Source organism: Lethenteron reissneri, chromosome 9, assembly GCF_015708825.2.
Source record: "Lethenteron reissneri isolate LAM-NWPU_2019-01 chromosome 9, ASM1570882v1, whole genome shotgun sequence".
Taxonomy (NCBI): domain Eukaryota; kingdom Metazoa; phylum Chordata; class Hyperoartia; order Petromyzontiformes; family Petromyzontidae; genus Lethenteron; species Lethenteron reissneri.
The window spans coordinates 12,424,597-12,449,964 of NC_083787.1; the positions used below are offsets into that span (position 1 = coordinate 12,424,597).

Here is a 25,368-nt window from a genome sequence, read left to right on the forward strand (position 1 = left end):
GCCACCGGGAGCTAAGCACTTTTAAATTAATATTGAAAACTCATTTCTAAAAAAAACCCAGCTTTTTGTGTTTAGTTTGTTGTCCTTCCGCCGCACATCCGATTAGCACGGTTGTCTAAGTACGGTGCTTAAACAAATCGACATACACACAGAGCCTCTTTCACCAAAGGTTCGGATCTCTCTCCCTGTCTTTCCATGCGCCGTGTCATTCTCATCGTGATCTTGACCTCCCTTCCACGTTGCTCTGCCCGTGACATTTACCCAGGAACTCTGCCTTCGATTCTCCTCCCAGTTGCATCCAGTTGTTCAAATCACTCATGCGACTTAGATCGCTGTCTCCCCCCCCCCTTTTGTACGTTGAATCTCCGCAGTGAAACACACTTGTATTCAGCCTCTTGTTTTATCATCACATGTCCAAGAATCCTAGCTTGGCCCTCTCCCTGACTCTCGTCGTACGCCCCCTGCGAGTCGAGATGCATCTTCCTGTCACTCAGCATCTCCGTTTGTCCGTCAATTCGTTTTTTTGTTTCGTAAAAAATTCCCACAAACCTCGTCACACGCACGAAACGCGTGAGTTCCTGTCCGCTGCACTGTCAATAGAACGGTGCTGTTTGTCACGGGCCGCTCGGCGTCGATCGTCGTCTCAGGCCGTGTGTGCTCGCCAGCTGCGGTGGCACGCGAGGCCGCTGCCATCTCCCCCAACTTCTCGCCCTCTCGCTCCTCTCCGGAAGCCGCGAGAATTCCCACGCGCGCCCCGCACTCGCAACACCGCCCGCCAATCCCGCCATCTCCCCTCCTCCTCCTCCTCTCTCACCCCCCCCCCACACACCACCCCCCCACACACCCTCCCCCCTACGCCGGCACACACCCCGCGCGCTCACAGCTGCCGAGGTCTCACTCGGCGTCCCAGACTCTCGCGCTGCAGACGCGCGCAGATAACGCATTAGGCTCATTGCTCCCCTCCCCCTCCTCCCTCTCGCCTCCCTCTTCTCTACCCCCACCCCCAACATCCCCACCTCCCCTCCCTCTCTCTCCCGATCGCATGCCTCTTCCTCCAACCCTCCCTCTCTCTCTCTCCTTCCCCACCTCCCTCTCTCCGGAGCCCGCCCGCCCACCTACCCGCGCACGCGCGCGTGTGTGTGTTTGCGCGCGCGTGCGTGTGTGTATCTGCGCGCGCGCGCGTGCGTGTGTGTGGGTCTGCGCGTGCGTGTGTGTGTGTGTGCGCGCGTGTGTGTGTAAACCTCGCGAGTCCGGGGGAGGAGGAGAAGGAGGTGGTGGGAGGTGCGCTCAGGTGACCGATAGCGCGACTCGCATAGAGAGACTCAGTCTCGCTCCCTCCGTGCACCTCGCTCCGTTCCTCTTCGTCTCCTCCCGCCTCTTCGGTCCCTGTCGCTCTTTCGGCGCGGACGTCACCTGGCCGCTCTCGAGGAATATTTCGCGGCCCCCCGCTTTGCCAACGCTCGCAGCTCCGTCCGGGTGATTGGGAGGCGAGAAGGGGGGGCTCTGGGGAGGCCCGGGACCCCGTCGCTATTCTCCCGGCCCGCTGCCGGAGCCCGCGAGCGAGGATCCCGCGTGGCGACTCCCGGAAGCTCTCGGAGGCTGCGGGGCTGAGATGAGCGGCGAGGAGAGGCGAGGAGAGGCGACGCGGTGAGACGCGGGCTGAGATAGGGCGTGAGTGCCGTGTCTCTGTCTGCGTGTCTGTGTCTCTGTCTGCGTGTCTGTGTCTCTGTCTGCGTGTCTGTGTCTGTCTGGGTGTCTGTGTCTGTCTAGGTGTCTGTGTCTGTCTGCGTGTCTGTGTCTGTCTGGGTGTCTGTGTCTGTCTGCGTGTCTGTGTCTGTCTGCGTGTCTGTGTCTGTCTGCGTGTGTGTTGTGGGGGTATAGCGGTTCGCGCGCTGGAGCTACGAACCCGGCGATTTCCGCTCACGACCAATAACAGTGGCGAATATTTCAACCGGTCGTGGGCCTCCCCTAGGTCGACTCAGCCTCAAATGAGTACCTGATGTGGTGTGTAGGCATCGCCACTCGGGAGATAAAGGCAGCCGGGTGTGGTGTTGGCTACCCACCCCCTCGTGTGCCGTGCCGGCCTTCATAGGAGCTCGCTAACAGCCCTTGTCCTGACAGTATATTAATGGTTGACTTAAAGCTTTCCTGACTGCAGGAATTCATATTCTTCATGGTACATTAAAGGCTCTACGGAGAATCTTTGTTTCGTGGTAGAATGTGTTTGTTGATGTGTGTGCCTGCCATCGTGTGTGGCGTAGCGGTTCGCGTGCTGCGCTACGAACCCGGCGACCCGCGTTCATTCGCAGCTCGCGATCAACAACAGCGGCGAACATTTGCATTAGTCGTGGGCTTCCACGTGTGTTGACTCAGCACTACATAAGTGCATGGCGCTGATGGGGAGACAAAGGCGGCCGGGCGTGGTGCTGTCCATCCACCTCCTCTTGTGCCGTGCCGGCTTTCATAGGTGTTCGCTCACAGCACTTGTCCCAAGAGTTTGTGAAGGCTGTACGGGGGATATTTGTCTTTGTATGTATGTGCGCCTGTTTTGTGCGTCTTCGGGCGTGAGCGTGTGGACCTGTGTCAATATGGTGGCGAGCTTGCACTACGAACCTGGCGACCAGAGTTCGATTCCCGCTCACGGCAAACACCAGTGACGATTATCTGAACTGGTCCTGGGCCTCCCCTAGGTCGATTCAGCCTCAAATGAGTACCTGGTGTGATGTGTAAACATCGCCACTAGGAATACAAAGGCGGCCGGGCTTGATGTTAGGCCACCCACCCCCTCGTGTGCCGTGCCGGCTTTTATAGGTGCTCGCTAACAGCACTTGCCCCTACAGTCTGTTAAGGCTATACGGGGGATTTTTGTCTTTTATCTTTGTATGTCAATATGGGTATGAATATATGCGTGTATATATGGCTGTAGGTGTGATTGGGGCTATGTGAGCGCGCGTGACTATGTGTGTGTGTCCGTGTGTACGCTCAAGTGTTTGAGTATGCGTTTGTGCACGAGCGCGCGTGTGTACGTGCGTCTGACCGTGTGTGCGTGTGCTCGTGTGTGTGTGTGTTCGTGTGTGTGAGTACGTGTGTCTGCATGCATGTGTGTCTGTATTTGTGTGTGCGAGTGAGTGTGTCTCTGTCTGTAAACGTATGTGCGAGTGTGTGTGTGCGTATCCGTGTGTGTGTCCGTTTTGAATTCGTGTGTCTGCGTCTCAGCGTCCGAGTGGGTCGCGGTAGTGCAGTGGTTCTCTGAGTGAGCGACTGCACTAGCGGTGACCCGAGTTCGATTCTTGCTCACGACCGGTATTGGTGACCGGTCCCGGGCCTCCAGTAGGTCGACTCAGCCGCAATGAGTATCTGTATCCATGCGTATGCGTCCGTCAATCCATCACTCCAAAGACAAATATAAAGATCTCCCAAATAGCCTTTACACACTTTTGGGATAAGTGCTGTTAGCGAGCACCTATGGAAGCCGGAACGGCACACGAGGGGGTGGGTGGCCAACACCACGCCCGACCGCCTTTGTATCCCCAGTGGCGATGTCTACACACGATACCAGGTACTCATTTGAGGCCGGGTCGACCTAGGGGAGGCCCAGGACCGGTTGGTTCAGACAATCGTCACCGGTGTTGTTGGCCGTGAGCGGCAATTGAACTCGGGTCGCCGGGTTCGTAGCGCAGCGTAGCGCTAACCGCTGCACCACCGCTCCCCACAATCCATCACTGGCGAACCAACACCCCTCGCTGTGTCGGGCCGCGGGTCTCGGTTGTCCGTCTCACCTGCGCAGGTAAGACGCAGGTGAGACGCAGGTGAGACGCAGGTAAGACGCAGGTGAGACGCAGGTAAGACGCAGGTGAGACGCAGGTGAAACGCAGATAAGACGCAGGTGAGACGCAGGTGAGACGCAGGTAAGACGCAGGCAGGACGCAGGTGTTTGTTCGTGCGCGTGACGCGGGGAGCGGTGGCGCAGTGCTACGCGCAACTGCGCGAGACAAGACCTGCCCATTAGCACCTCCTACACTTGACCTTCCCGAGACCGACTCGGCATGGAGTTGAGCGCCGTCCACGTCGTATGAACAGTGGGGAGGCAAAGACGGCCGGAAATTGATTGCGTTGTCTGTGCGTCAGTGTGTTCGGAGCGGTGGCGCAATGGTTAGCGCGTTGCGATACAAACCCGGCGACCCGAGTTCAATTCCCGCTCACGGCCAACACCGGTGTCGAGTATCTGAACCGGTCCTAGGCCTCCCCTAGGTCGACTCGGCCTCAACAGTTTCGCTGGTGCGGTGCGTAAACATCGCCACTGGGGAGAAAAAGGCGGCCGGGGATGGTGGGTGCCGTCCTCCATAGGTGCTCGCTAACAGCACTTGCCTCAAAAGTCCATGAACGCTATACAGGGGATCTTTGTCTTTGTTGGGAGCGGTGGCACTACTAAACCAGCTACCCGAGTTCGAATTCCACTCACGAACAACAGCAGCGATGCATATTTGAACCGGTCCTGGGCCACCCCTAGGTCAAGTCAGCCTTAATTGAATACCTGGTGCGGTGTGTAAACATCGCCACTGGGGAGACAAAGGCGGCCGGGGTACGGTGTTAGCCACCCACTACCCTCGTGTGCCGTGATGCTCGCTTGCAGCACTTTCCCCAACAGGTTGCGTGGGCTACTCGGGGGATCTTTGCCTTGGTTGTGTGCATGCTCCCGTCTGATGCTGAAGTCACTGCCATCGCATTCCAGTTCCTCAATGAATCCACCCGCGCGCGTCATCTCCCGAGGACTGGAAACCCCGGGTGGAGTTTGTAGACTCCTCAGCCTGACGCCACGAGGCGACACAGAAGCGTCGGGAAATCTACCCTCGTCACAAAACCACCACCTCCATCATTACCATCAACTGCAACAGCAGCAAACAACAACAATGACAACAGCCGCCAACAACAACAGCCGCTGAGTGGCGGGACGTCACCACGGCGCCCGTTCCAGGCTAGGTGCACTTTGAAGCCATGTGAAGTGACAGGCGGTCACGGGACAGATCGAGGTGCCGGGGGTCGACTGAGATGACTGGCAGATGCACCACCTGTGCTCCTTACTGTGCCAACAACTGCACCACTACCACCGCCACCATATTCTCCACCACCAAAGTCACCACCACCACCACCACATTCTTTAACAACTTCCTCCACCACGACCAACAACAAAGTCAACAACATCGTGTTCCCGTGAGCGTCATGCGGAGGTCACGCGGAGGTCACCGCGAATGGCAGAGGTCACCGTGAGCAGAGAAGTGAGGACTTGGGGGGGGTCGTAGAGGGGGGTCGTTCCTCGCCCCCCATCCCCCAATTCCCCCCCTCTGTTCTACGGAGTGGGGGGGGGGGGGCAATACATTTAAATCCCCCCCCATGGGTCACGTAGCCGAACGCGTTCCTCTGACGTGACAATCACCAGCAGCGCGGTGACGCGAGGTCAGACGAGCCCCTGCGACGCGCGCGGACACCCCCGTCCCGGCCGGCAGCGGGCGGACTGTGAGTCGGACTGTGAGTCGGACTGTGAGTCGGGCTGTGAGTCGGGCTGTGAGTCGGGCTGTGAGTCGGGTGGTGCTCTTCACTCATTTTCGGAGTGGTGGGACGCACCCTTTGGCCGACAAGACATCAGCAGCGTGCGCGTGCCGCCACAGCCATTTGAAGCCATCGTTGGGGTTTGGCAGCAGCACGATGATGGGGAGCGCTGACACGAGCTGCGTGCTGAAGGCCGCCAGCGACTGACTCGCGGGCCTTGCAATGAAGAAGACTGATTCGGGGTGATGCATCTGATCGTTTTGCGTCCAACGAGGAGCACTGCTGCTGCGTTGGCAGCGGTGCGCAAACAACAACAAACATCAACAACAACAAACTGGACAGAGTCATTAATAACAACACCATGTGTGTTTGTGTGTGTGGCCTTAAAATAGAACAGAAAACCACGCATGTAGTAGGCGACGTTTCGGGTGCTGACCCTCCTTCGCTGCACGTAAACGGGTGTCTAACAGAGTGATTGACTCGTGACAACTGCCAGTCGGCCAGTGTTGGTTCAAGCAAAGCCTGACTCGGCTTGTGTTGAATCGTCGCTGCCGAAATAATGCGCACACAGAAAGCCGTGGTGGCTGATGGGATGTTACTTACGTTTATTTGCACATGTTAGGGACGAGTATGTGAAGGAGGGCGGATTGCTTGCTAATTTATTGTCCTTCCATTCCAATCCTCCCTCCCCCGCCCCGCCGCTCCCCCGCGATGCCCACTCAGCCCCCCCCCCCCCATGCCTCGGCATTTATTTCAGCGGGAGATAGTGGGGGAGGAGGTAGCGGGCGGGTGGTGGAGGGGGTGGGGGTGGTGGAGGCGGGTGGTGGCGGTGGTGGCGAGGCAGTGCGTGCGTTCCGCGTGGTGAATGCAAAGCGGCCTTGGCATCGTCGTCATCATCATCAGCGCCGCCACAAACATCGCGGCGGCTGTGATGGTGCTGGCGCTCAGCGCCGGGACGCATTCCTTGCATATTAATGAGCGGGATGGGGGGGGGGGGTGCGAGAAGTGCCGGGGGGGGGGGGTACGGCTCGTACAAAGACAAAGATCCCCCGTATAGCCATTAACAGATTGTTGGGGCAAGTGCTGTTAGCGAGCACCTGTGAAGGTACGGCACGGCGTGCGCTGCATCACGCGTCGGCCGCCTTTGTCTCCCCAGTGGCGATGTTTACGCACCGCACCAGGTACTCATTTTGAGGCTGAGCCTACCTAGAGGAGGCCCAGGACCGAGTCTGATATACTCGCCACCGATGTTGGCTGCGAGCGGTAATGGAACTCGGGTCGCGGGCCTCGGAGCGCAGCGCGCCGCCCCGTGACACGTGGGGGGGAGGGGGGAGGGGGGGAGGGGGGAGGGGGGGAGGGGGGAGGGGGGAGGGGGGGTCCTGTGACGGAGTGGCAGCCAGAGCAGAGCACACGCGCCCGCCAGGACCCCCACCGGGGAGATGGAGCGGTGGTGGTGGGGGGCGAGGGGGCAGAGGGTGGACTTGGATCCAGCAGTGGACAGCCCGTGGCCCGTGCCCAGCTGGGCCAGCGCTGTGGCCCTGGCGCTGTGGGTCCTGCTGTGGGTCCTGGTGTGGGTCCTGCTGTGGGTCCTGCTGTGGGTCCTGGTGTGGGTCCTGGTGTGGGTCCTGGTGTGGGTCCTGCTGTGGGTCCTGGTGTGGGTCCTGCTGTGGGTCCTGGTGTGGGTCCTGGTGTGGGTCCTGGTGTGGGTCCTGGTGTGGGTCCTGGTGTGGGTCCTGGCGCTGTGGGTTCTGGCGCTGTGGGTCCTGGCGCTGTGGGCTTGCTGGCGCCGCGCTGGAGATCTCAGGCGGGGTCAGCTGCCTCCTACCATCTACGGAATCCAAGAAGCCGGATTCAAGGGGGGGCGGTGTGGGGGGGTGGCGATGAGAGTGAGATGGGTTGGACATGGAGTGCGAGTGGGGGAGAGGGAAGTTGTAGGGGGTGGGGGGGGGTGCTGATTTGTAGGGGAGGGTGGCGGAAGGAGTCGCGATGCGTCAGATTGTTTGCTTGGGGTGTGGGTGGGTGGGTGGTCGTGATGGGAGGTGAGGAGATGCGGGAATATCGAGGGGGTTGTGGAGGGTGCGGTGGGGTCACGGGAGTCTATTGGGGGTGGGTGGTGTTGGTGATGGGGTTTAGATGGGGTGGAGTCGGGGGGGGGGAATCGAGGGTGGGGGGTTTGTGGGGGAGGGGAGGGGTGGGTGGGGGTGTCCGTGGGAGCGCGGGGGTCCGCGCCGCAGATGGTGCCCCCGCATCTGTGCGCGTTCACACGTGACGCACCGCGCGCGTCACGTGTTGTCGAGCGGCGCGTGACGATTCGTCGACGGTTTTATTCATCATCGTCATTATTTTGCATCATCATTCTTCATCATTACTTTTCATCATTACTTATCATCATTATTTATCATCATTACTTATCATCATTATTTATCATCATTATTTATCATCATTATTTATTATCATTACTTATCATCATTACTTATCATCATTATTCATCATCATTACTTATCATCATTATTTATCATCATTATTTATCATCATTACTTATCATCATTATTTATCATCATTACTTATCATCATTACTTATCATCATTATTTATCATCATTACTTATCATCATTATTTATCATCATTATTTATCATCATTATTTATCATCATAATTATTATTATTCCAATGGGGTGTCCAGGAAAGCCTCACTCTGACTCTCATTGGGGTCGTGCCAAGCTTCTCGCGGCAGGGAGCGATGCACGATCTTGGTGCGGCGTGGGGTCCCGTTCGAGTCGACTCTCGTCGAATTGTTCCTTCAAATCACCGTGATGCCGCCACACAATGGCCTACCCTCGCAACAACTCCACCCCCGTACAGGTGGGAGCAGGTGCAGATTAGGTTCACATTTGATGGCGAACCAGGGACCGGCTCCTCCTCGACATCCACCCACGGGAACGCAGTTGGAACAGATGGAGATTAGTCCACACACTTTGCTCTCCCGCCTTCTCCCGGCGAGCCAAGGCACGGCTCCTCCTCGCGGGGAGGGAGTTTCGCAACACCGGCTCTCTGCGTGATCCATCAACCCTCGCTGCGCCCTCCGCGGTGCTGAGTCACAGGCCTCGCGCACCGCGTCCACCGCCACCGCCCGGGCTAAAGTTGCTCCTCTGTCAAATATGAAGAGGTCTTTTCCCCTCCACATTAAGCACGGGTTGCACTCCTACAATTGATACAGAATCAGAGTCTTTAGACTGCCGCAGCAGCAGCAGCAGCAGGAGGAGGAGGAGGAATCCGATGAGCCATGAAGCTCTTTTGTCACCGATCTCCAGTGCGTCCGGGTCACCGAGAAACGTGCTTCACTCTGAACTTAAATAGGACTTGCGGATCCAATTTCAATTAAAGGGTTCGTTTCCCAAGTTGGGCTTATTATCTGGCAAAGGACGAATTTCTTTATGTTAAGTACATGTAATAATATGTTAATTGTATGGTAATTATATGGTAATTTTATGTTGAGTGTATGTTCATTCTTTGTGAATTCTTCAGCCGTTCATATCCTGGACGTGATTCAAACTTCCCAGTGTTCTCAAGGTACCGCAGTAGAAACTTTGGGTGTCCTCTACCTTGCCGTAGATACTGCCAGTCCGCTGTGGGGTTCACAAAGGGGCCTTCGGCAAAGACGCTGGGCAAAGAAGGCGAAGGGATTGTCAGTCATCAGCATATGAGGAAAGGTCTCTGTGCGAGTCTATGGGTCTCTGTGTGAGTCTATGGGTCTCTGTGTGAGTGTATGGGTCTCTGTGTGAGTCTGTGGGTCTCTGTGTGAGTCTATGGGTATCTGTGCGAGTCTATGGGTGTCTGTGTAAGTCTATGGGTCTCTGTGTGAGTCTATGGGTCTCTGTGTGAGTCTATGGGTCTCTGTGTGAGTGTATGGGTCTCTGTGCGAGTCTATGGGTCTCTGTGTGAGTCTATGGGTCTCTGTGTGAGTCTATGGGTCTCTGTGTGAGTGTATGGGTCTCTGTGTGAGTGTATGGGTCTCTGTGTGAGTCTGTGGGTCTCTGTGTGAGTCTATGGGTCTCTGTGTGAGTCTGTGGGTCTCTGTGTGAGTCTATGGGCCTCTGTGCGAGTGTATGGGTCTCTGTGTGAGTGTATGGGTCTCTGTGTGAGTGTATGGGTCTCTGTGTGAGTCTGTGGGTCTCTGTGTGAGTCTATGGGTCTCTGTGTGAGTTTATGGGTCTCTGTGTGAGTGTATGGGTCTCTGTGTGAGTCTGTGGGTCTCTGTGTGAGTCTATGGGTATCTGTGTGAGTGTATGGGTCTCTGTGCGAGTATATGGGTCTCTGTGCGAGTCTATGGGTCTCTGTGCGAGTCTATGGGTCTCTGTGCAAGTCTATGTGTCTCTGTGCGAGTTTATGGGTCTCTGTGTGAGTCTGTGGGTCTCTGTGCAAGTATATGGGTCTCTGTGTGAGTCTGTGGGTCTCTGTGCGAGTATATGGGTCTCTGTGCGAGTCTATGGGTCTCTGTGCGAGTTTATGGGTCTCTGTGCAAGTTCATGGGTCTATGTGTAAATCTATGGGTCTCTGTGCAAGTCTGTGGGTCTCTGTGTGAGTGTATGGTCTCTATGTGAGTCTGTGGGTCTCTGTGTGAGTCTATGGGTCTCTGTGTGAGTCTATGGGTCTCTTTGTGTATGGGTCTCTGTGTGAGTCTATGGGTATCTGTGCGAGTCTATGGGTCTCTGTGCGAGTCTATGGGTCTCTGTGCGAGTTAATGGGTCTATGTGTGAGTCTATGGGTCTCTGTGTGAGTGCATGGGTCTCTGTGTGAGTCTGTGGGTCTCTGTGTGAGTCTATGGGTTTCTGTGTGAGTCTATGGGTCTCTGTGTGAGTGTATGGGTCTCTGTGTGAGTCTGTGGGTCTCTGTGTGAGTCTGTGGGTCTCTGTGTGAGTTTATGGGTCTCTGTGTGAGTGTATGGGTCTCTGTGTGAGTCTGTGGGTCTCTGTGTGAGTCTATGGGTATCTGTGCGAGTCTATGGGTCTCTGTGCAAGTCTGTGGGTCTCTGTGTGAGTATATGAACCTCTATGTGAGTATATGGGTCTCTGTGTGAGGCTGTGGGTATCTGTGTGAGTATATTGGTCTCTGTGTGAGTCTGTGGTTCTCTTTGTGTGAGTCTATGGGTCTCTGTGTGAGTCTATGGACCTCTGTGTGAGTCTGTGGGTCTCTGTGTGAGTCTATAGACCTCTGTGTGAGTCTGTGGGTCTCTGTGTGAGTCTGTGGGCCTCTATGTGAGTTTATGGATCTCTGTGTGAATCTATGGGTCTCTGTGTGAGTCTATGGGCCTCTGTGTGAGTCTATTGGTCTCTGTGTGAGTCTATGGGTCTCTGTGTGAGTCTATGGACCTCTGTGTGAGTCTGTGGGTCTCTGTGTGAGTCTATGTGTCTCTGTGTGAGTCTATGGGTCTCTATGCGAGCCTATGGGTCTTTGTGTGAGTCTGTGGGTCTCTGAGTGAGTCTATGGATCTCTGTATGAGTCTATGGACCTCTGTGTGAGTCTGTGGGTCTCTGTGTGAGTCTATGGGTCTCTGTGTGAATCTATGTGTCTCTGTGTGAGTCTATGGGTCTCTATGCGAGTCTATGGATCTCTGTGTGAGTCTGTGGGTCTCTGTGTGAGTCGATGGGTCTCTGTGTGAGTCTATGATTCTCTGTGTGAGTCTATGGGTTTCTGTGGGAGTCTATGGGTCTCTGTGTGAGTTTATGGTTCTCTGTGTGAGTCTATGGGTCTCTGTGTGATTCTGTGGGTCTCTGTGTGAGTCTATGGTTCTCTGTGTGAGTCTATGGGTCTCTGTGTGAGTCTGTGGGTATCTGTGCGAGTCTTTGGTTCTCTGTGTGAGTTTATGGGTTTCTGTGTAAGTCTATGGGTCTTTGTGTGAGTCTATGGGTCTCTGTGTGAGTCTATGGGTCTCTGTGTGAGTCTATGGGTCTCTGTGTGAGTCTATGGGTCTCTGTGTGAGTCTGTGGGTATCTGTGTGAGTTTATGGGTCTCTCGTGTTAGTCTATGGACCTCTGTGTGAGTCTGTGGGTATCTGTGTGAGTTTATGGGTCTCTGTGTGAGTCTATGGGTCTCTGTGTAAGTCTATGGGTCTCTGTGTGAGTCTCTGGGTCTCTGTGTGAGTCTGTGGGTACCTGTGTGAGTTTATGGGTTTCTGTGTGAGTCTATGGGTCTCTGTGTGAGTCTATGGGTCTCTGTGTGAGTCTATGGGTCTCTGTGTGAGTCTTTGGGTCTCTCGTGTGCCATTCTGGCTTTAATGGGGTGCTCACTAACAGTACTTGCCACAGAAGGCTCATACGGGGGATTTCTACGGCTCTGTGAGTCTATGTGGAGTTCTGTATTAGCCGATGGCTCTCTGTGTGAGTCCCCGTGTGAGTATATGTGTTTCTCTGAGTATGTGGGTCTCTGTGTGAGTATATGTGTTTCTCTGAGTTTGTGGGTCTCTGTGTGAGTATATGTGTTTTTCTGAGTTTGTGGGTCTCTGTGTGAGTGTACGAAATTGTTTGTGACTGCTTCCCTCATTGCCATCTCGACTCTGTTATTGGCGTCACGGTCATGAGGTAGAGAGGTCATTCGCATATCTCTCATAGAACTACATCTGAAATCTGGTTCACACATTCAGAGAGAAATAGTCGTCATCTGACGATTCATTTTGCAGTAATTCGTGACCGAGCTTAGACCGCGAATAACCACACCACCAACTCACCACACCACCAACTCACCACACCATCAACTCACCACACCACCAACTCACCACACCGTCAACTCACCAAACCACCAACTCACCGAACGACCAACTCACCACACCGTCAACTCACCACACCATAAACTCACCATCAACTCACCACACCATCAACTCATCACGCCATGAACTAACCACATCACCAACTCCCCACACCACCAACACACCGCACCATCAACTCACCACCCCACCAACTCACCATACCACCAACTCACCACACCACCAACTCACCACACCACCAACTCACCACACCACCAACTCACCACACCACCAACTCACCACACCACCAACTCACCACACCACCAACTCACCACACCACGAACTCACCACACCGCCAACTCACCACACCGCCAACTCACCACACCACCAACTCACCACATCACCAACTCACCACACCACCAACTCACCACATCACCAACTCACCACACCACCAACTAACCACACAACCAACTCACCACAACACCAACTCACCACACCACCAACTCACCACACCGCCAACTCACACACCACCAACTCACCACACCACCAACTCACCACAACACCAACTCACCACACCACCAACTCACCACACCGCCAACTCACCACAACACCAACTCACCACACCACCAACTCACCACACAACCAACTCACCACACCACCAACTCACCACACCGCTAACTCACCACACCACCAACTCACCACACCACCAACTCACCACACCACCAACTCACCACACCATGAACTCATCACACCACCAACTCACCACACCACCAACTCACCACACCATGAACTCACCACACCACCAACTCACCACACCATGAACTCACCACACCACCAACTCACCACACCACCAACTCACCACACCACCAACTCACCACACCATGAACTCACCACACCGCCAACTCACCACACCACCAACTCACCACACCATGAACTCACCGCACCACCAACACACCACACCATGAACTCACCACACCACTAACTCACCACACCACCAACTCACCACACCGCCAACTCACCACACCGCCAACTCACCACACCATGAACTCACCACACCACCAACTCACCACACCACCAACTCACCACATCACCAACTCACCACACCACCAACTCACCACACCACCAACTCACCACACCACCAACTCACCACACCACCAACTCACCACACCACCAACTCACCACACCACCAACTCACCACACCACCAACTCACCACACCACCAACTCACCACACCACCAACTCACCACACCGCCAACTCACCACACCACCAACTCACCACACCACCAACTCACCACACCACCAACTCACCACACCATGAACTCACCACACAACCAACTCACCACACCACCAACTCACCACACCATGAACTCACCACACCACCAACTCACCACACCACCAACTCACCACACCATGAACTCACCACACCACCAACTCACCACATCACCAACTCACCACACCGCCAACTCACCACAACACCAACTCACCACACCACCAACTCCCCACCCCACCAACTCACCACATCACCAACTCACCACACCACCAACTCACCACACCACCAACTTACCACACCACCAACTCACCACAACACCAACTCACCACACCACCAACTCACCACAACACCAACTCACCACACTACCAACTCACCACACCACCAACTTACCACACCACCAACTCACCATACCATCAACTCACCACACCACCAACTCACCACATCACCAACTCACTACACCACCAACTCACCACACCACCAACTCACCACACGACCAACTCACCACCCCACCAACTCACCACACCACCAACTCACCACACCACCAAGTCACCACACCGCCAACTCACCACACCACCAACTCACCACACCACCAACTCACCACAACACCAACTCACCACACCGCCAACTCACCACACCGCCAACTCACCACACCACCAACTCACCACACCACCAACTCACCACACCACCAACTCACCACATCACCAACTCACCACACCACCAACTCACCACACCGCCAACTCACCACACCACCAACTCACCACACCACCAACTCACCACACCACCAACTCACCACATCACCAACTCACCACACCACCAACTCACCACACCACCAACTCACCACACAACCAACTCACCACCCCACCAACTCACCACATCACCAACTCACCACACCGCCAACTCACCACACCACCAACTCACCACACCACCAACTCACCACACCACCAACTCACCACATCACCAACTCACCACACCACCAACTCACCACGCCACCAACTCACCACACAACCAACTCACCACCCCACCAACTCACCACATCACCAACTCACCACACCACCAACTCACCACACCACCAACTCACCACACAACCAACTCACCACAACACCAACTCACCACACCACCAACTCACCACACCACCAACTCACCACATCACCAACTCACCACACCACCAACTCACCACACCACCAACTCACCACACAACCAACTCACCACCCCACCAACTCACCACATCACCAACTCACCACACCGCCAACTCACCACACCACCAACTCACCACACCACCAACTCACCACACCACCAACTCACCACACCATCAACTCACCACACCACCAACTCACCACACCACCAACTCACCACACCATCAACTCACCACACCATCAACTCACCACCCACCAACTCACCACACCACCAACTCACCACCCCACCAAGTCACCACACCACCAACTCACCACACCACCAACTCACCACACCACCAACTCACCACACCACCAACTCACCACACCGCCAACTCACCACACCATCAACTCACCACATCACCAACTCACCACAACACCAACTCACCACACCACCAACTCACCACATCACCAACTCACCACACCACCAACTCACCACACCACCAACTCACCACACAACCAACTCACCACCCCACCAACTCACCACATACCAACTCACCACACCACCAACTCACCACACCACCAACTCACCACACCATCAGCTCACCACACCACCAACTCACCACACCACCAACTCACCACACCACCAACTCACCACACCACCAACTCACCACACCATCAACTCACCACCCACCAACTCACCACACCACCAATTCACCACCCCACCAAGTCACCACACCACCAACTCACCACACCACCAACTCACCACACCACCAACTCACCACACCGCCAACTCACCACACCATCAACTCACCACACCGCCAACTCACCACACCACCAACTCACCACATCACCAACTCACCACACCGCTAACTCACCACATCACCAACTCACCACATCACCAACTCACCACACCGCTAACTCACCACATCACCAACTCACCACACCGCCAACTCACCACACCACCAACTCACCACACCACCAACTCACCACACCACCAACTCACCACATCACCAACTCACCACACCGCTAACTCACCACATCACCAACTCACCACACCACCAACTCACCACCCTACCAACTCACCACCCCACCAACTCAGTGTCTGCGTGTCTCAGGAGAGCAGCGTCTCAGTGGTTCACATTGTCGTGGCTGAGCGACTCGGGGGTTCCACGTCTCAGCTTCCCAGCGACCTCTTTACGCGTCTGGACTGGACACTCGTGCGCTGAGACTCTGAGAATTCGCCTTCCGTGTGTGTCTATCAATACAAGGATGATTGCGTCAACTGTCTATTCGATTCTCCGAATCATCCCCGTTTGTCATCGACGTACGGGCCCCCCTCCCCTCCCTCTGTGGGTCCGATGTCAGCCTGGTAAGGTGTCTGGGACCAGTTGTTAGTCCATCAGTTCAGTTGATTGTGATGTACGCTGTGTCTGGGACACGCTGTGAGTCCATCAGTTCAGTTGATTGTGATGTACGCTGTGTCTGGGACACGCTGTGAGTCCACCAGTTCAGTTGATTGTGATGTACGCTGTGGGTCAAGAAGCTCTTCAATCGGGGTTCATCGACAAAAACAACACCACTCTTCCGCTCCACCACCACCACCACCTCCACACTCTCACATTGGCTCCGTGTAACACGAATAATATGCAGAGACCTTTGCCAATCCACTGCTGGATGAAGACCTCCCCAAGTGGCGTGTCTGGCAGGGGCAGTTCGATCATACTTCACCACTCTGGTCGTGGGTGGTTGGGGGTGGAGGTGGGGGGCGAGAAGCACCGGTTCAGGTACCACTCGCCACTGACGTTAGCCGTGGCCCGGAATCAAACCCAGGTCGTGGGGTGCGTAGCGCAGTTCGGGACGTGGCCGACACCCCCAGAGGAGATGTCCGAATATCCATGGAGTCACCCCTTTGTCAGCCTCAGCCTGGCGTCACCCACGCTGACAGCTAGTCACCCCCTTGTCAACCTGGCGTCACCCACGCTGCCAGCTAGTCACCCCCTCGTCAACCTGGCGTCACCCACCCTGCCAGCTAGGTCACCCCTCGTCAGCCTCGTGATGTCCACCCGCGTTCTCTCGCCGAGTCCAGCTTCTCCGGGTGTGTGATCCAGTGCTTGTGTGGGGGGGGTTGGTGGTGGGTTGATGGATCACGCCGAGATGTGTTCAGTGTTCGCGCGCCTCGACTGCAGCTGAGAGCGGTGACGCTTGAGCTCTGTCTGAGTCTCAAGACGTCTCACGTGGACACGTCTTGAGACTCCGGGAGACTGCCCTTAATCCTGACTGCCCCTTACCTCGCTGCCCTTCACTTGCGTGTCCGTTACCATAATCTCCCTGACCTCTCAGTTCATAACTTCGCCACCCCTCCCCCCCCCCCGTTACCTCCCTCTCCTCTCACCTCGCTGCCCCCTTACCACGCTGCCCCTTACACCTCCCTGCCCCCCCCCCAACTCACCCTGCACGCGCGGCTCCGCGCTCACGCGGCTCGCGTTGAGCAGCGAGTTCACGCGAAGTCGACCGAGGAGCGAGTTCACGCGAAGTCGACCGAGGAGCGAGTTCACGCGAAGTCGACCGAGGAGGAGCGAATTCCGTCGAGCGGCCGAGCGAGGGGAGGCAGCGCGCCGCAGCGACCCGCTAATCCGCGCCGCGTGCGCGCCGCAGATAAAGCGGCTGCGGCGGCGCCCCACGCGCCCCACGCACCCCGCGCACCCCGCGTGCGCTCCGCTCCTGCCGCTGCTGCCCCCCGCGAGGGGAGGGGGGAGGGGTTGGAGGTGCACGGGGGGAGGGCGCGCGCGCGGGGAGGGGAGGTTGCGCACAGAGGCTGGCGGGGGCGATAAGACGCGCAGTGTCTGTTTGACGGACGGCACGAGGCGGTGTGTATGTGAGAGTATGTGTCTACGTGTGTGTGTGTCTGTGTAGGCGCGTGTGTGTGTGTGTAAGAGTATGTGTCTACGCGTGTGTGTGTGTAGGCGCGCGTGTGTGCGTAAGAGTATGTGTCTACGTGTGTGTGTGTTTGTGTGGGCGCGTGTGTGTGTGTAAGAGTATGTGTCTACGTGTGTGTGTGTCTGTGTGAGCGCGTGTGTGTGTAAGAGTATGTGTCTACGTGTGTGTGTGTGGGTGCGTGTGTGTGTGTAAGAGTATGTGTCTACGTGTGTGTGTGTGGGTGCGTGTGTGTGTGTAAGAGTATGTGTCTACGAGTGTGTGTGTGTGCGCGTGTGTGTGTGTAAGAGTATGTGTCTACGAGTGTGTGTGTGGAGGTATGTGGAAGCATTTGTGTGCGTTTGTGCATGTCTTTGGTAGTGTAGCGGTTAGCGCGCTGCGCTACGAACCTGGCTAACACTAGTGACGATTATCTGAACCGGGTCTGGGCCTCCCTTAGGTCGACTCAGCCTCAAATGAGTACTTGGGACGGGGTGTAAATATCAGCGCTGGGGAGACAAAGGTGTCTGGGTCTGGTGCTGCCACACACTACCTCGCCGTGCAGACTCTGATCGGTGCTTGTCAATAGAACTTGCCCCAACACTCTTTAAAGGCTCCACGGGTGATCTTTGTCTTTGCGTCACAAAATAAATAAGCAGACAATGTCTCAATAAGACAATGTTTCAATGTCTGCTGATCGAACACAAATCATGACTGACCCTGCTGATGAGAGGCTGCGTGTCGAAACTGATCCAGAGTTGTGACTTGTCTTGAATGACTGCCGCAGAAATGATGCACTCGAAGAAACTGGAAGTGGCCGTGCCACCAATGGAATTTGTAAATAAATAATTAGATTGTGTTTTTTTTTCCATTCACGTAGAGCCCATTTCGTAAGCTAGAAACTATAGCAATGATCCCTGAAAGAGACGTCTGGTTACGTATTCTGCTGTCGTCTCTGTCGCTCTCGTTCACTCTGCGTGTGCCTTGAGTCACGGCGAGATTCCAATTGCGATTCCCGTCTTAAAGGTCGCAACTAGCTGCCACTCCTCCCACGGCAGCGATCTCGCAGGTCAACTCCGCGCCGAGCTCTCTGATCCGCGGACCGACCGCCCTCCTGCCAGACAGCAAAACTTGTCTTTGTTTTTCTCACGGAGCCATGACACGGAGTGCTTTTACAGACAGCAGCGCCATTCATGCAAAGTTGCATCACACAACGCGCGGAGACTCGCACAGGCTGAAGATGTGCTCGGCCAATTCATGGTGAGCGTTCTTGACACGTGTGGCAAGAAACTGGAGCAGGCTGAGAATCCCCATGAGTGCTAGGGGGCAACGCTCTATCCCCGTACAGATGGAAACGGGTGGAAATGAGTCCATGCGGTCTGTATCGCCTTCTCCTGGCGAGCCAGGGTACGGCTCCTCCATGACCTTCAACGGGAAGAGGTTTTCACAGAATCATCTCTGCGTGGTCCACCAACCCTCTTAAGAAGCTCCCAGTTCTGAAGAAGCTACCGGACAATCCACATTACGACCCGAGAGACGGAACGTGATTGCGAATGTCTTAAACTCTGCCGAGAGGTCGAATTGACGCCCACGCTGGGGCAGCTGCTCTGTTCGCGGCATGGCTGTGTTGAGAATTCGTCTTCCGCGTGACTCTGTATATTAATACACGGATGATTACGTCAACTCTGTATTCAATTTTCCAATACATCCCCATCTACTATCGACACACGCGTTCTCCTCCCTCCCTCTATGGGTCCGATGACAGCCTATAGATTCCATTTAAAGGTGTTGGGTCATACTGTTAGTCAATAGATCCTATGCATTTTATGGGTCATATGTAAGTCCATGTAAGAATACGGACCATATGCAAGTGTATGTTTTTATGTTATTTGTATGTCTATGTGTCCTGTGTAAATCTATGGGAATGTGTAAGTCTGTAGGTCCTATGAAGTCTATAGGTCCTGTGGTAGTCTATAGGTCTTGTGGTCCTATGTAAGTCTATAAGTCGTTGGTTCCAATATAAGTTTTTGTTAAATCTCCCTGTCCTCCTCCATGCATCATCATCACAGCCGAGGCAACCTGCGGACAGGGCCAACTGAGAGTTGTTGAGCTAAGCCGGAAAACAAGAAAAATAACGGTGACAGTACAGATGCAGTGGTGGTGATGGTACAGATGCATTTATTCGATCATTAATTGAAGGGATTCCCAAACTCCAGCCATCGCGACCCATCCTGCGTCGTCTTTCCATGTTTTACAAATTTACCTCCCCCTTCCTATTGAAATACAAGTTAACTCGTCCCACGCTGCACGCGCCTGATGCTTGTTAAACACGTCCCACGTGACGTGCTAAGCGATCCACGCTGTCTGCGTCACGCGTATGCTCACGTGCGCCATGTGTGTACACGCACACACACGCTGAGCACGTGTGCATGTAGACGCGGAACACGTGTACATATACATCATGTACACAGACGTGCTCCATGTGTACACACGCATACTGAGATCTCAATGTTAATCGGCTCCATTGACGCGGACAGCCTCAATGTCTGACCGCGTGACACGGGACGTGTTTAACAATCATCGGGCGCGCGCAGCGCGGAACGAATGGGGGGTGGGGGAGGATTACATTGGTACACGCGGAAAGACGGAGCGTGGTAGTCGTGGTGATTGTCGTGGTGGTGATTGTAGTGGTGTGATTGCAGTGATGGTGATGGTAGTGGTGGAGGTGGTGATTGCAGTGGTGGTGATGGTAGTGGTGGAGGTGGTGATGGTAGTGGTGGTGATGGTAGTGGTGGTGATTGTAGTGGTGGTGATTGTAGTGGTGGTGATGCTAGTGGTGGAGATGGTGATGCTAGTGGTGGTGATTGTAGTGGTGGTGATTGTAGTGGTGGTGATGGTAGTGGTGGTGATGGTAGTGGTGGTGATGCTAGTGGTGGTGATGGTAGTGGTGGTGATTGTAGTGGTGGTGATGGTAGTGGTGGTAATGGTAGTGGTGGTGATGGTAGTGGTGGTGATGGTAGTGGTGGTGATGGTAGTGGTGGTGATGCTAGTGGTGGTGATGCTAGTGGTGGTGATTGTAGTGGTGGTGATGGCAGTGGTGGTGATTGATGGTAGTGGTGGTGGTAGTAGTGGTGGTGATTGTAGTGGTGGTGATGCTAGTGGTGGTGATGCTAGTGGTGGTGATGCTAGTGGTGGTGATTGTAGTGGTGGTGATGGCAGTGGTGGTGATTGATGGTAGTGGTGGTGGTAGTAGTGGTGGTGATTGTAGTGGTGGTGATTGTAGTGGTGGTGATGCTAGTGGTGGTGATGCTAGTGGTGGTGATGCTAGTGGTGGTGATTGATGGTAGTGGTGGTGGTAGTAGTGGTGGTGATTGTAGTGGTGGTGATGGTAGTGGTGGTGATTGTAGTGGTGGTGATGGTAGTGGTGGTGATGGTAGTGGTGGTGGTAGTAGTGGTGGTGATTGTAGTGGTGGTGATGGTAGTGGTGGTGATGGCAGTGGTGGTGATTGATGGTAGTGGTGGTGGTAGTAGTGGTGGTGATGCTAGTGGTAGTGATGCTAGTGGTGGTGATGGTAGTGGTGGTGATGGTAGTGGTGGTGATTGTAGTGGTGGTGATGCTAGTGGTGGTGATGCTAGTGGTGGTGATGCTAGTGGTGGTGATGGCAGTGGTGGTGATTGATGGTAGTGGTGGTGGTAGTAGTGGTGGTGATTGTAGTGGTGGTGATGGTAGTGGTGGTGATTGTAGTGGTGGTGATGGTAGTGGTGGTGATGGTAGTGGTGGTGGTAGTAGTGGTGGTGATTGTAGTGGTGGTGATGGTAGTGGTGGTGATGGCAGTGGTGGTGATTGATGGTAGTGGTGGTGGTAGTAGTGGTGGTGATGCTAGTGGTAGTGATGCTAGTGGTGGTGATGGTAGTGGTGGTGATGGTAGTGGTGGTGATTGTAGTGGTGGTGATGCTAGTGGTGGTGATGCTAGTGGTGGTGATGCTAGTGGTGGTGATTGTAGTGGTGGTGATGGCAGTGGTGGTGATTGATGGTAGTGGTGGTGGTAGTAGTGGTGGTGATTGTAGTGGTGGTGATGGTAGTGGTGGTGATTGTAGTGGTGGTGATGGTAGTGGTGGTGATGGTAGTGGTGGTGGTAGTAGTGGTGGTGATTGTAGTGGTGGTGATGGTAGTGGTGGTGATGGCAGTGGTGGTGATTGATGGTAGTGGTGGTGGTAGTAGTGGTGGTGATGCTAGTGGTAGTGATGCTAGTGGTGGTGATGGTAGTGGTGGTGATGGTAGTGGTGGTGATTGTAGTGGTGGTGATGCTAGTGGTGGTGATGCTAGTGGTGGTGATGCTAGTGGTGGTGATTGTAGTGGTGGTGATGGCAGTGGTGGTGATTGATGGTAGTGGTGGTGGTAGTAGTGGTGGTGATTGTAGTGGTGGTGATGGTAGTGGTGGTGATTGTAGTGGTGGTGATGGTAGTGGTGGTGATGGTAGTGGTGGTGGTAGTAGTGGTGGTGATTGTAGTGGTGGTGATGGTAGTGGTGGTGATGGCAGTGGTGGTGATTGATGGTAGTGGTGGTGGTAGTAGTGGTGGTGATGCTAGTGGTAGTGATGCTAGTGGTGGTGATGCTAGTGGTGGTGATGGTAGTGGTGGTGATGGCAGTGGTGGTGATTGATGGTAGTGGTGGTGGTAGTAGTGGTGGTGATGCTAGTGGTAGTGATGCTAGTGGTGGTGATGGTAGTGGTGGTGATGGTAGTGGTGGTGATTGTAGTGGTGGTGATGCTAGTGGTGGTGATGCTAGTGGTGGTGATGCTAGTGGTGGTGATTGTAGTGGTGGTGATGGCAGTGGTGGTGATTGATGGTAGTGGTGGTGGTAGTAGTGGTGGTGATTGTAGTGGTGGTGATGGAAGTGGTGGTGATTGTAGTGGTGGTGATGGTAGTGGTGGTGATGGTAGTGGTGGTGGTAGTAGTGGTGGTGATTGTAGTGGTGGTGATGGTAGTGGTGGTGATGGCAGTGGTGGTGATTGATGGTAGTGGTGGTGGTAGTAGTGGTGGTGATGCTAGTGGTAGTGATGCTAGTGGTGGTGATGGTAGTGGTGGTGATGGTAGTGGTGGTGATTGTAGTGGTGGTGATGCTAGTGGTGGTGATGCTAGTGGTGGTGATGCTAGTGGTGGTGATTGTAGTGGTGGTGATGGCAGTGGTGGTGATTGATGGTAGTGGTGGTGGTAGTAGTGGTGGTGATTGTAGTGGTGGTGATGGTAGTGGTGGTGATTGTAGTGATGGTGATGGTAGTGGTGGTGATGGTAGTGGTGGTGGTAGTAGTGGTGGTGATTGTAGTGGTGGTGATGGTAGTGGTGGTGATGGCAGTGGTGGTGATTGATGGTAGTGGTGGTGGTAGTAGTGGTGGTGATGCTAGTGGTAGTGATGCTAGTGGTGGTGATGCTAGTGGTGGTGATGGTAGTGGTGGTGATGGCAGTGGTGGTGATTGATGGTAGTGGTGGTGGTAGTAGTGGTGGTGATGCTAGTGGTAGTGATGCTAGTGGTGGTGATGGTAGTGGTGGTGATGGTAGTGGTGGTGATTGTAGTGGTGGTGATGCTAGTGGTGGTGATGCTAGTGGTGGTGATGCTAGTGGTGGTGATTGTAGTGGTGGTGATGGCAGTGGTGGTGATTGATGGTAGTGGTGGTGGTCGTAGTGGTGGTGATTGTAGTGGTGGTGATGGTAGTGGTGGTGATTGTAGTGGTGGTGATGGTAGTGGTGGTGATGGCAGTGGTGGTGATTGATGGTAGTGGTGGTGGTAGTAGTGGTGGTGATGCTAGTGGTAGTGATGCTAGTGGTGGTGATGCTAGTGGTAGTGATGCTAGTGGTGGTGATGGTAGTGGTGGTGATGGTAGTGGTGGTGATTGTAGTGGTGGTGATGCTAGTGGTGGTGATGCTAGTGGTGGTGATGCTAGTGGTGGTGATTGTAGTGGTGGTGATGGCAGTGGTGGTGATGGTAGTGGTGGTGATGGCAGTGGTGGTGATGCTAGTGGTGGTGATGGTAGTGGTGGTGATGCTAGTGGTGGTGATGCTAGTGGTGGTGATGGTAGTGGTGGTGATGCTAGTGGTGGTGATTGTAGTGGTGGTGATGCTAGTGGTGATGCTAGTGGTGGTGATGCTAGTGGTGGTGATGCTAGTGGTGGTGATTGTAGTGGTGGTGATGCTAGTGGTGGTGATGCTAGTGGTGGTGATGCTAGTGGTGGTGATGCTAGTGGTGGTGATGCTAGTGGTGGTGATTGTAGTGGTGGTGATGGCGGTGGTGGTGATGGTAGTGGTGGTGATGCTAGTGGTGGTGATTGTAGTGGTGGTGATTGTAGTGGTGGTGATGCTAGTGGTGGTGATGGTAGTGGTGGTGATTGTAGTGGTGGTGATTGTAGTGGTGGTGATGCTAGTGGTGGTGATGCTAGTGGTGGTGATGCTAGTGGTGGTGATGCTAGTGGTGGTGATTGTAGTGGTGGTGATGCTAGTGGTGGTGATGCTAGTGGTGGTGATGCTAGTGGTGGTGATGCTAGTGGTGGTGATGCTAGTGGTGGTGATGCTAGTGGTGGTGATGCTAGTGGTGGTGATTGTAGTGGTGGTGATGGCGGTGGTGGTGATGGTAGTGGTGGTGATGCTAGTGGTGGTGATTGTAGTGGTGGTGATGGTAGTGGTGGTGATGCTAGTGGTGGTGATGCTAGTGGTGGTGATTGTAGTGGTGGTGATGCTAGTGGTGGTGATTGTAGTGGTGGTGATGGTAGTGGTGGTGATGCTAGTGGTGGTGATGCTAGTGGTGGTGATGCTAGTGGTGGTGATGCTAGTGGTGGTGATGCTAGTGGTGGTGATTGTAGTGGTGGTGATGCTAGTGGTGGTGATGCTAGTGGTGGTGATGCTAGTGGTGGTGATGCTAGTGGTGGTGATGCTAGTGGTGGTGATTGTAGTGGTGGTGATGCTAGTGGTGGTGATGCTAGTGGTGGTGATGCTAGTGGTGGTGATGGTAGTGGTGGTGATGGTAGTGGTGGTGATGCTAGTGGTGGTGATGCTAGTGGTGGTGATGCTAGTGGTGGTGATTGTAGTGGTGGTGATGCTAGTGGTGGTGATTGTAGTGGTGGTGATGCTGGTGGTGGTGATGGTAGTGGTGGTGATGGTAGTGGTGGTGATGCTAGTGGTGGTGATGCTAGTGGTGGTGATGCTAGTGGTGGTGATGCTAGTGGTGGTGATGCTAGTGGTGGTGATGCTAGTGGTGGTGCTTGTAGTGGTGGTGATTGTAGTGGTGGTGATTGTAGTGGTGGTGATGCTAGTGGTGGTGATGCTAGTGGTGGTGATGCTAGTGGTGGTGATGCTAGTGGTGGTGATGCTAGTGGTGGTGATGCTAGTGGTGGTGATGCTAGTGGTGGTGATGCTAGTGGTGGTGATGCTAGTGGTGGTGATGCTAGTGGTGGTGATTTTAGTGGTGGTGATGGCGGTGGTGGTGATGGTAGTGGTGGTGATGCTAGTGGTGGTGATTGTAGTGGTGGTGATGGTAGTGGTGGTGATGCTAGTGGTGGTGATGCTAGTGGTGGTGATGGTAGTGGTGGTGATGCTAGTGGTGGTGATTGTAGTGGTGGTGATGGTAGTGGTGGTGATGCTAGTGGTGGTGATGCTAGTGGTGGTGATGCTAGTGGTGGTGATGCTAGTGGTGGTGATGCTAGTGGTGGTGATGCTAGTGGTGGTGATTGTAGTGGTGGTGATGCTAGTGGTGGTGATGCTAGTGGTGGTGATGCTAGTGGTGGTGATGCTAGTGGTGG

The 25,368-nt window shown here is 54.5% G+C and overlaps 1 protein-coding gene across 3 annotated transcripts in view; it reads left to right on the plus strand.

Moving 5' to 3' along the window:
• LOC133340251 (protein CBFA2T1-like) overlaps nucleotides 1–25,368 on the plus strand; it is a 122,365-nt gene that overhangs the window by 41,475 nt on the left and 55,522 nt on the right. The window contains exon 1 of one of the 3 annotated variants that reach the window (XM_061548300.1): nucleotides 1,151–1,647. The exons of the other annotated variants lie outside the window; for them this stretch is intronic. The gene's annotated coding sequence lies outside the window, so the exon portion shown is untranslated. Of the gene's footprint in view, nucleotides 1–1,150; nucleotides 1,648–25,368 lie in introns of those variants that run through there. 3 annotated transcript variants of the gene reach the window in all.